Below are 12855 nucleotides of genomic sequence, written 5' to 3'. Positions count from 1 at the left end.
TCTGGTAGGTAGAAGTTACAAGTATTTTCCCCATTTTACAGAAGAGGACACTGTGGCCTGGTGAGGCTAAAAATCGTGCCCCAGTTCAGCTGCCTGATAAATCAGTCTTGTGCTAAATCAAAGTCTTGTGATTCCAAAATGCCTCTTTGCCTTCGTCTCCTACCTTCCTGCAAATTACCAATTTCTTTAACCACGAAAAAAGATTGACATAAAAATCGTTTTCAAGTAACGATCAACACATGTGATATAATTTCATACTCAACTTGAGGTATAAAAGTTAAGAATGCCTGAGGTTGCCAGAGACATAAATAAGCAAGTATTAGAGTGACATCATGTAGTGAAATGCTACTATTTAGATGTGGCAAGTGGCCTGTCCTCGTCATTGCCTGTCTGGGCAGCCTGATCTCTTTTCCCCTAGTGTTAATTACCAAGTCTGCTGTAAGACTTATCTGCAGAAGATGGGTTTAAGTGATTAATTTTATTACAATACAAACTATTAATGATGTTCTACTTGACGTTAGGTGGGTTTTTTGTTTGATCCTACATTTTCCTGAAATGTAGGGGTTCTTGACCATGGGGAAGAGGGAGTGTGGACCATTGGTTATGCTGGAGCTAGCTCTTAAAATGGCTTGTGAGAGCCCATTTCCAAGCCATTTGTTAAGTTGTTGTGATGATAGCTTGAATTGGGCAGGGTGGGAGTATTGGCCCCCACAGAAATCAGCAGATGTTACAAATCAGGGTCCCCTCCACCACCGAGAGTTTATTTACAGCAGGGAGCAGGAGAGTGCACGAGGCATGGTGGGCAGAATTGTCTAGGGAGCTAGTTCCCCCAAAAAACCAAACAACAAAACTGGTGTGGACCATCCTCCTGGACTGAATTGGTAGATCTGGGGAAGCCCCTCAGAATCTGCAAGTGAGAGGTTCCCCTGGGGCCTGGTAAAGAAGCTTCTCAACAGTGCGTGGGGTCACACTAAGTACAATGTAAATGTTCAGAAGTAAATCAGGAACTATGGCATAGGTGGGACAAGCCAAAGGTGCTGGGTGTCTGAGATGCTGCTCCTTTGGGTCATAATGCTTCTTGTTACCTATCTAAACTCTAGTCTCCCTCAAAGGCACAGCCCAATGTCCACTTCTCTGGAAGGCGTTCCCTGACACACCCAAGCAGGGCACTTGCTCCCTGCGCCCCTTTGTGCTGCTGTGGCCCTTGCAGGTCTGCGTTGCCCTCCTTTGTCTGCACAACTTGGTGGAAAGGGCAGCCTGTGTCTCTTCCACCTTTGAGTCCTGGTGCAGGCTTGTGTCTCGCATGGAGCAGGGACCTGGGGAAAGGTGTGCTGTAGGTACTGCTCCAAGGCTCCTTAATTTCTACTTGCTAGGTCTTGACTTTTTTGTTCTTCCTTTCCAGAACTCTGCAAGATCTCTAAAGAAAATATAGTTAATGTAATTGGCCCTGTGATGATTAGATGCCGAGTAGACAAACACAGAGTCTAAGGAAACACACTTAGAATGGGTTTCAATGGGGCTGAATGAGGAGTTGATCTCCCACCCCACCCTCTGGTCCCCACCTGTGATTGCCATGCTCCGATTCCCCCAGTGGGATAGTGTTGGTGCATCCAGTGTTAAGTCGTACCTTCAGCCCCACCCAGCAGCAGTGAAGTGGAATAAAGTGATGAGAGGTGGGGCTAGCTGGCACTTACCTCCGTCCTCCTCCTCTTCCTCCTCCTCCTTCTCTGGTGGTTATGCGGCCCCTCGAGGAGCTAATCTTCCACCTCCACTTGGAGGCAAGTGATTTGTGGATATTGCCAAGCTGATTCTAAAGTTTATATGGAAAAACAAAAGTCTCAAAATAGCCACCACAACAACGAGGAAGAAGAAAGACAATTTGAAGACCGACACTATCTGATTCAAGGACTTACTTATAATCAAGACAGTGTGGTATTGGTGAAAGAATAGACAAATAGATCAATGGAAACAATACAGAGAGCTCCAGAATAGATCCATACAAATATAGTCAATTGTTGACAAAAGAATAAAGGCAATTCAATAGAGAAAAGATAACCTTTTTAATAAATGGAGCTGGAACAATTGGAAATCCTTTTGCACAAAAAAAAAAAAAAAAGAGAGAGAGAGAATCTAGACACAGACTTTACCTTCCATAAAATTTAACTCAAAATGGATCATAGACCTAAACGTAGGACACAAACTTACAGAACTTCTAGAAGACAACATAGGAGAAAAGCTAGGTGACCTTCAGCTTGGTGATGGAATTTCAGATATAACACCAACACAGTCCATGAGAGAAACTATTGAGTTGGTAACTGTATTAAAATGAAAAACTTCTGCTCTGTGAAAGAAATTGTTAAGAGAATTGAAAGACAGGACTCAGAATGGGAGAAAATATTTGCAAAACATATATCTGATAAAGGATTTGTATCTAAAGAACTCTTAAAACACAGCAATCAAAAAACAACCCAACTAAAAACAGGCAAAAGGTTTGAATGAACACTTCACCAAAGAAGATACACAGATGGAAATAAGCATATGAAAAGGTATTCAACACGATATACAAGGTACAAAATGGTGCATTCACTTTGAAAAGCCATTTGGCTGGGGTTTATGTTGTTATTATTGTTGTTTATTAAGCTAAACATATTCTTATCATATGATCTAACAATCACACTCCTAGATATTTGCCCAATTGAATGAAAATTTTACATCTACATAAAAACCTACACACAAATATAGCAGCTCTATTCATAATTGCCCCAAACTGGAAGGAACTGGGATGTCCTTAGATAGGTTAATAGATAAATGGTGGTACATCTATACACCAGAACATTATTCAGCAATAAAAACTATGGACCTTAGCTAAATAAAGTGTGTCAATATTGGTTCATCAATTATAAGAAATATGCCACTCTAAATGCAAAATGTAATAGGGAAAATGGATGGGTGGATGGGGGGGGTGGTATGTGGAAACTTTCTGTGCTCTCTGCTCGTTTTTCTACAAATCTAAACCTGTTTAAAAATAACTTAATTAAAAAATCTGTTAATTTAAAAAAATAAAACAAAAGACAATCTGTAGATCAGAAGAAAGTTTTTGCAAACCATATATCCAGGAAAGGACTAGTATCTAGAATATATAAAGAATTCTCAAAACTGAACAGTTAAAAGCAATCCAATTAAAAAACAGACATAAGGCATAAACATATTTCAAATGATACCATAAAAATGATAAAATACATAAAAATGACATGCAATTGGTAGATAACCACATGAAAAGATATTCAACATCACTAGCCATTAGGGAAATATATGCAAATTAAAATCACAAGAAGAACTATCACACATCTGTCAGATTGGCTTTTAAGAAAAAATTGTGTCAATGCCAAAGCTGGTGAAGGTGAGAAACTTGATTGCTCATGCATTGCTGATGGAAATGTAAAATGGTACACTCCAGAAAATCGTTGTGCAGGTTCCTATAAAACTAAACATGCAAGTGCCATACCACCTAGGAACTGTACTTTGACATTTATCTCAAAGATACACAAATTCACCTTCACACAAAAACCTGTACACAAATGTTCATAACAACTCTATTCATAATAGAAACCGGAGACGACTCAGATGTCTTTCAATGGTTAAGAAGTAAACCGGCACATGTATACCATGGAGTACTACTCAGCAATTAAAGAAAAAATGAACTATTCAAACATGAAACAACTTGGGATGAATCTGCAGGGAGTTTTGCTGAGTGCAAAAAGCCAATCCTACATGGTTACATACTGTATGATTCCATATAATTGACATTCTTGAAATGATAAAATGATAGAAATGGAGAACATATTAGTGATTATGACAGGGGTTAAGGATAGGTTGGTTGAGGGAGTTGTGTGTGGCTATAGAAGGAAATTCAAGAGGTTGTTGTGGGGGTGAAACTCTTCTGTATGTTGACTATACAAATGCCAGTATTATGTTTGTGGGTATTATGCTACAGTTCTGCAAGGTGTTACTATTGGGGGAAGTTGGCTAAAAGGTACATGGGATCCACCTCTATTATTGCTCACACTGCACGTGAATCTACACTGATCTCACAATAAAAAATTGAATTGAAAATGTAGAGATAGGGGCGCCTGGGTGGCTCAGTCAGTTAAGCGGCCAACTTCGGCTCAGGTTATGATCTCGCGGTTTGAGTTCAAGCCCTGCGTTGGGCTCTGTGCTGACAGCTCAGAGCCTGGAGCCTGCTTCAGATCCTGTGTCTCCTTCTCTCTCTGCTCCTCCTCCACTTGCACTCTGTCTCTCTCTCTCTCAAAAGTAGATAAACATTAAAAAAAAATGAAGAGATAGACTGAGAAAAAAGTATATCCTCATGCCCAGGCTTTACTTTATTTATTTATTTATTTATTTTTAACGTTTATTTCTTTTTGAGACAGAGAGAGACAGAGCATGAATGGGGGAGGGTCAGAGAGAGGGAGACACAGAATCTGAAACAGGCTCCAGGCTCTGAGCTGTCAGCACAGAGCCTGACGCGGGACTTGAACTCATGGACCGCGAGATCATGACCTGAGATGAAGTCGGCCGCTTAACCGACTGAGCCACCCAGGCGCCCCCCCCCCCCCCCAGGCTTTACTTAGACCAATTAAATCAAAATCTCTGTGGGTGGGGTCAGGTATTAGTGTTAATTTCTAAGTTTTCCAGGTGGTTCCAGTGCGCAACCAAGTTTGAGAACCAATACTTTAGCCAGCTGTGTGGAGCATGGAGTATCAGTGGAGAGGCAGTGGAGAGGTCATGGGTTACACAGACCAACAACTCAGACCAGTTGGGTGGTCTTGGGAAAGCCATTTAACCTCATTTAACCTCTGGCTCTTCATTTGTATAATAGTGGCTGCCTGTCCTTACTTCCCAGTGCTTTTCCAAAGATTGAGGAGAAAATGTAGGTAAGTATTTCATAAATTGTATCGTGCAAAATACATGTTCTGGTCAATGTGCAATGTGTGTTGTACCTAGATGCAAATGTATGTGTGTTTAAATATGCACAGAATACCTCCTGCATGCAGCAGTTCTTATATTAATAGTCTCATTTAATCTCAGCAACAACCTGACAATGTAGGAATTGTGATTCTGATTTTGCAGAGAGAAGGAGCATGAGGCTCTTAGGGATAAATAATAACACTCTTGGTGTCAGGAGTATAAACAGATTCTGTTGCAGCAAAACTCCCCTGGTCATGGGTTTGCCAACAGAAGTGATTATCAAGGTAATTTAGGTGAAAAAGTCAGCTCCTACTTTCACTTCCAAGAGACACAAATGAATAAAATTCCTGTAAGGACAATTTTGGTTGAATTATCTGGTTAATAGTCTGAATTCTTTACTTCATTTTGCCAATATAGATGAAGCTAAGTGTGAGAGGGACACACAGGAGTTGAGAATAAGAAAGCACCTGGTTCCCAAATGATTTTTGCCTGACAGGTAGCCAGAAGACAGAGGCCACTGGGGAGAAGAACAGGCTAGGACATGTGACATCTCATTAGTGAATGTTAAATCTCTCTTAATGCCTGTGTTTGATTACAAAGGAAGTTAAAAAATGCATGCAGCACAGAAAAGCCAGCTGACTCTGACATCAGACTTCCACAAAATGAAAAGAATACCAATGTAAAGGAGAAGGAAACTACCATCTTTTTGTGTGCTGGTTATAAATATAATTAATTAAGCTACTGGAACATTTGTCAACCTAAGTCTAAGAGAGATCAGTTCCAGTATATTGGAGAACTGAGGCAGATTTATGTTAAAAAGTCCACATATGCAACTGGAAATGTCTTGATCACTGGTGTGCTTTTTGGATTAAGATAGTTACTTGATTGACCAGCTGCGTGTGTATAAATAGAGACTAAGTAATTCAAGGTCTTCCACCTCTTAGATGGATTTGGAACAAGGGATCAGTCTCACTATTGGCCACCTGGCAGTTTTTCTAATGCTCTAACATGAATTTGAAGTTTTGTATGAATCAGCCACCATCTTTCTACCTCTAAGGATGTTTTTCCATCCATGTTAGTCTCTGGTTTTATGTGGTGGTTCCCAAGTAAGTTTTTAAAGTTCTGGTTAAATAGATTGAAAGCAATTTACCAGATGAATCTTCAGAAATTAGGGAAGGGGAAGGTAAAGACTGATCAGGAGAATATTTTTGCAGCCTGTTCCTTTTTTCCTTTTGAAACCAAGAAGGAACCTTCCTACTGACTGACCCAAGTTGGAGAAATGGCCAGATTCAGTCCTAACCAGAGGATGCATCAGCCGTGAAGAAGCTGGACATGGCATTGCACCATTCTTGGGTCTTATTTTCCCAAACCCATGAAATGGTTACAAAGTACATGGAAAACCATCTGATAATCTCAGGTGAGCTTCCTGGCGTTGGCCTGAGTCGTTGTAGATTGGGGTTTCCACAGGGGCATCTCCTGGGGCATTATCGAGGCCGTGTCTGCTCCTGTCTCCAACGGATATTCCCCTCTGCTCTCCTTGTTCCCCTCTGCCTGGCTAAGAGGGAATACCTCGCTTTTCTTACCTTCTCAATTCTTTCTCCCTCTGCATCTGAAGTTTTATGTCATCCTGGTTCATAGGTTGCCAAATGCCATGCTATTCCTTAGGAGGCAATTAGTAGCTTTCAGTACTTAAAACTATTGAAAAATCAAATTAGATACAGGCTTTGTATTTCTCTAGCACTAGGTTAGAAATGCTGATGTTGGTACTAGTAGTCATGTTTAACAACTGTGCAGCTTTTTTCAGTTACAAAGCACCTTCCTTGTGACCTTCTATCCTTATAAGTAGCCTAGAAGAAAGAGGGGTGCGTGGGTGTTAACCATTATTCTTTATAGATGAGAAAAGTGAGGCTCAGAGACATGTTGAAATTAGTTATTGTGCACATAGCCCTGCTTCTGGTGCATTGGTGAGGGGGGTGTATAAGAGATATGTGATTTCTCACAGGAAGGTTAGTAAAAAATACCGTGGCAGAGTCAACCATTCACTGAGCATCTAACTTTCATTCAGCATGGTGAACTGGCCCAGGCTCTGTGCCAGCCCCTGGGCTGGGGGAGGGAGGAGATCAATGGGACATGAAGATGAATAAGCCCTGCTGTGAAGTCGCTTATGGTTTCAGGGGGGTAGGGTTGCCAGATTTAGCAAGTTAATGATAAGGATGCCCAGCTAAGTTGGAATTTCAACAAACAAGGATTTGTCAGTATAAATACGTCTTATGAAACTTCATCTGGCAGTATTTTGCATGGAGGAAGATAGACTAAAAGTCTGAAACTATCAAGATAATAGTGGGGGCTCTGGGAAGATTTTCTGGAAGAAGTAATGACTAACTTGGGTCTGGAAGGTAGAAGAGGCCACAGGAAATCTAGTCAAAGGAGGCACGATAGAGTCTGGTGAGTTTAGGGAATGGCGTTTCTTATCATTTTGATCTTATTTTTCTCGTTTATAAGATGGGGACAATAATAGCATGTCCCCTGTAAGGTGGTTGTGGGAGTGAAATGGGTTTATATGTGTAAAACACTTACGACAGTGCCTGGCACAGAGTAAATGTTGTATGTGTATCTGCTCCAGTGAGAGTGATGGTGAAATCAACTAGGACAGTGGAAAGATGAGGAAGAGGAAGGGACTTTCCAGAGGTTCAAGTGACTATAATCAACTGACCGGAGGAGCAGAGCAAGCATTCCTAGTGGGGGTGAGTGGGAAAAGCTGGAGCCTGGGAAGAGGTGAAGAGTAGGTTTGGGGGAAGGTGACCAATTCCACGTGCACCTGTGTTTGTGGTGCCCTCTCCAGGTGGAGAGATGTGGCTGGAACCCAAATGCAGGCTCAAGGAACAGAGCAGGGTCAAGGGTAGCGCTTAGAAGATTACAGACTGGAGGTGAGGAAAGCCAAGGGCATGAATGAAATCAGCCAAGGGCGGCCTCGCTGATGTTCTACTTGCAGCACACAGATTTTTTTTTTAATATTTTTTCCATTTTTTTAAATTTAATTTTTTATTTTTTAAAAATTTATATCCGAATTAGTTAGCATATAGTGAAACAGTGATTTCAGGAGTAGATTCCTTAGTGCCCCTTACCCATTTAGCCCATCCCCCGTCCCACAACCCCTCCCGCAACCCTCAGTTTGTTCTCCATATTTGTGAGGCTCTTCGGTTTTGTCCCCCTCCCCGTTTTTATATTATTTTTGTTTCCCTTCCCTTATGTTCGTCTGTTTTGTCTCTTAAAGTCCTCATATGAGTGAAGTCATATAATTTTTGTTTTTCTCTAATTTCACTTAGCATAATATCCTCCAGTTCCATCCACGTAGTTGCAAATGGCAAGATTTCATTCTTTTTGACTGCCGTGTAATACTCCATTGTATATATATACCATATCTTCTTTATCCATTCATCCGTCGATGGACATTTGGGCTCTTTCCATACTTTGGCTGTTGTTGATAGTGCTGCTATAAACATGGGGGTGCATGTGTCTCTTCGAAATAGCACACCTGTACCCTTGGATAAATGCCTAGTAGTGCAATTGCTGGGTCGTAGGGTAGTTCTATTTTTAGTTTTTTGAGGAACCTCCATACTGTTTTCCAGAGTGGCTGCACCAGCTTGCATTGCCACCAACAATGCAAAAGAGATCCACTTTCTCCGCATCCTCGCCAGCACACAGATTTTTTTAATGTCTATTTATTTTTGAGAGAGAGAGCGAGAGTGAGCAGGGAGGGGAAGAGAGAGAGTGAGATAGAGAATCCCAGTAGGCTCCGTACAGCCAGTGCAGAGCCTGACAAGGGGCTTGAATTTACAAACTGTGAGATCATGACCTGAACTGAAATCCAGAGTCAGGTACTCAACTGACTGAGCCACCCAAGCATCCCCGGCACAGAGATATTTTAAATGTTTAATGTGATTTACATTCACTAAGGAAATTCCATAAAAACTATGAAGAGCCCCCAAAATTGCAACGCCACATTTATGTGTGTATGGGGACATGTGCTGTCTGTGAAAGGAGGGATCCGCTGAGAACAGAGATCCCTGGACACAGTAGGAGGAAAACTCACTTTTTACTTTACAGCTTTTTGTGCCTTTTGATTTCCCCCAACCAAACATGCCATCTGCTCAACTTATTTTTAAGAAAAGGAGAAAAACTAGAAATTGTGGTAACCTATTGTAAGAGCCTGAAAAAGGTGCTCCCATTTACATTTCATTCTTTCTTTTGTCCACTTAGAGTGGGTTTTTTGGACAGCCATGGCTTTGGGCATTTTCACCCTTAGAGACAAGGATTTATGCCTCAGGACATCTCTTGTTTTGGGGTGTGTCCACAGAGTCTTAGCTTAAGAAGAGAAATACTACTTCAACCATTGCATACATTGTTCATGTCTCTCAATGCCTGCTGTCTACCTCAGTCTCTCTGCAGACTTGGATTATGGGGACAATAGTCAACACTATGTCAAAACTCCTTTGACATCTGGCTGAGACTGGCCCAAACAACTATGAGCCCTGGGTCCCAGTCCCCAGGAAGTGTACGGAGTTAGTCTCTTTGGAAACCTTGGATTTTCACACATTGAGTAATTGACATAGGATAAATGAATGAGAAGCAAAGAGGTATCTTTTCTCTTCAGTTACTGCTGAGGTGTTCCAAATAAGAAACAGGCAAGAAAAGGTCATGGACAACTGGGGGATTGGAACAGGAGTCTAAAAATGATCTGGTCAATTTAAAAAAAAAAAAATTTTTTTAACATTTATTTATTTTTGAGACAGAGAGAGACAGAGCATGAACGGGGGGAGGGTCAGAGAGAGAGGGAGACACAGAATCTGAAACAGGCTCCAGGCTCTGAGCAGTCAGCACAGAGCCCGACGCCGGGCTCGAACCCACGGACAGTGAGATCGTGACCTGAGCCGCTTAACCGAGTGAGCCACCCAGGCGCCCCTGGTCAATTTTTTTAAGATGAGAAAATAGAGGCCCAGGTTGAGAAGCAGCTTGCCCAAGGATATGTAGCTGATGAATACAGGAGCTGAGACCATTGTGAGATTCCCCAGCATTTGGTGCAGCACTCTCTCCACACCACTCGATCTTCTAGTTGAGCTACGTGCAGCTTGGCACACCTGAAGCCTTCACGATGTGTACTTTTTAATCCTTTAAGAATCGCTTAAAGGGGAATGGACATGTCTGTGGGTGCCACAGGAGCATACTTTTTGCAGAAACAATGTGATTGTGCTGTCTCTACAAAAAGCGGGAATGAGTCACCTCCAGGAACAGGCAAGCCAGAATCTCTCACCACACTGGAGGAAAAGGCCCCACACCTCAAAAATCGTGTCTTCAGAAAACAGCTGGGTGGTGCTTTGGGAAGAGCCCTGTCCCTGGTCTGAGCTCCCATGGCTCCCTCTTTGGGCCCCAGTTTTTCATCAGAGTTAGAGAGCCCAAATGGGCAATTGTAATCTCACCAGAGGGTCCAAGGACATTAAGGAAGTTTCCCCTAGCCGAGCTCCAATTTAGTAAATGGTAAAGCTTCACAGCTAGACCAAGAACAAGTCAAGTGTTGTTGAAGAAGAGTAAAGCAGAAGGAAGGCTGTGGCAGAGAATGATAGTGGTTTAGCGAAACATTTCTCTACTTTGATAAGATTTGCAGCTGGGGACATGGCTGTGCAGTTGGAGACTGCATTTAGCAGCCTCTCTTGCAGCTAAGTGTGGCCATGTGACTAAATTCAGGCCAACGAGGTGTGAATGGAGGTGTTACATGCGACTTCTGGGTCATCTTCAGCTTAAAACAGATGTCCTCAGCAGCTTTCCCTCTCCTCATCCCTTGAGCTGGACATGAATGTGCCTGTGACCCAGCCTTGTCCATGCAGACAAGGATAATGCCCGTGACGGGTGATGGCAGAGCAGTAGGATGAAGAGAGCCCGGATTCCTGAATGGCCACATAGAGAAAAGCTCCTTGCCAACCTGGACCTCAGGGCCATTAGTGACAGAAATCTCCATCTTCTTTAAACTATTATATTTTGGGGGTCTTTTGGACACAGAAGTTTATCCTTTTCTCTGACTTGATTGGGGCGAGCACAATAGGAAATGGGTGATATTTTGAGCAAAACTGGAAGGACTCTAGGCCAGAGCAGGTAGACGTCCCTCCCTTTTGGAAAATTACTAGACTGGGCATGGAATTTCTCTGTAGGCTATTGTCCATCACTTTTCCTTTTCTGACAGTTTCCTGAGTAAGCAAATCAGCTGTTTCATATAACCCTTATAATAATCCTGTGAATAGGGTTTTCTCCCATCTTCTGGCCGAGAAACCTGAGACTCAGAACATGGCAGTAACTTGCTCAAGATCATACAGTTAAACATCATGGGAAGATGATTTGAACTTGGGTCTCTGTGACTCCAGGGTCCAGGAGCTTTGCTCTGTAGCATGCTTTGCCCCACCCCCCATAAGCCAGAATATGTTTTTGAAAATAGGTGCTCACTATGCTTTGGTAGTTTTAAAGTCTTAAGTTCATAAATAGAAAGGGCTTGGTTGTTTCATACAGGTAGAGGCTGGCAGGAAACTGAAACAAGCTGTACCCAATTTAGAAAAGTGATCTGACAATTCATTTACATTCCAGTTGTTTGGAACTGAGACCATATTTTTCCATAGAATCAATGTGATTCATGGTGACACATACCCAGGCTAGCTCCCAGACACCTTTATAACTCATAGTCTGAGTTGTGGGTCTAGAGAGCAAGGAAAGAGAGTCATGATAGTGATGATGGTTCTCCAATGACCGGATGCCTCATGCCCACTCTGCCCTAGGCTTCTGGCCTGTCTGCCCTACAAATCGCCACCTCCCCTACATTTCAGCCAAATCCCCCAACTCCTTAGTCTAGCTCATTTCACAAAGGAATAAATTAGAACGCAACCTGATTGAACGAATTCACGCTAATATGCTTGTTATCTAAGAAAATCTATGCCATTCAGTAGGGTGGACTTAGAAAAAATTGCTTTCTGTTCAGTGTATTTTCTTATAATGCACTTGTAGTCTATAAGCATGCTTGGATCAGGTCAAAGAATTAGTATCTTATTGACCACACATTTCTTTCTAAAATTTTTTAATGTTTAGGAACACCTGGGTGGCTCAGTTGGTTAAGCATCCAACTTTGGCTCGGGTCATGATTTCATGGTCTGTGAGTTCAAGCCCCGCATTGGGGTCTGTGTTGACAGCTTGGAGCCTGGAACTTGCTTCGAATTCTGTGTCTCCCTCTCTCTCTCTTCCCCTCCCCATTTTGTGCGCTCTCTCTCTCTCTCTCTCTCTCTCTCTCTCTCAAAATAAAAAAATAAGTAAATAAGAAATAAAAATAAGAAAATATTAAACAATTTTTAATGTTTATTTATTTATTTTTGGGGGGAGAGAAGAGTCTGAGTGGGGGAGGGGCAGAGAGAGAGGGAGCCAGAGAATCTGAAGTAGGCTCTGCATTGTCAGTGAGGAGATAGACACGGTGTTCAAACTCAAGAACCGTGAGATCATGACCTGAGCTGAAGTCAGTCGCTTAACTGACTAAGCCAGCTAGGCACCCCTTTTGCAGACAGATTAAGTTTCATAGGGAAAGGCATAAGTAATATCTTAGAAGAGAGTGAAGTGGGGGAACAATTTCAAAAGGCAGTTAAGTACATAGCTACCTAGTTCAATTGCTAGAAGACTGGATTGCATTTATGGAGTTTGGAAAGCAAAGGAGTGATCTGGAAACACAAGAGCTATGCTGTAAATCTGCTTTGTTCCACATCAATCAAAATTTGGTGTCCATTCTGAATATTTTAAGCAGGAAGACATTTTAATATGTTAAATCTTATCAAATTTTGCTTACCAAAATAGTGATGAGTGTTG

The sequence above is a fragment of the Panthera leo genome, chromosome D4, assembly GCF_018350215.1.
Source record: "Panthera leo isolate Ple1 chromosome D4, P.leo_Ple1_pat1.1, whole genome shotgun sequence".
Classification (NCBI taxonomy): domain Eukaryota; kingdom Metazoa; phylum Chordata; class Mammalia; order Carnivora; family Felidae; genus Panthera; species Panthera leo.
This window is presented reverse-complemented; position numbering follows the sequence as displayed.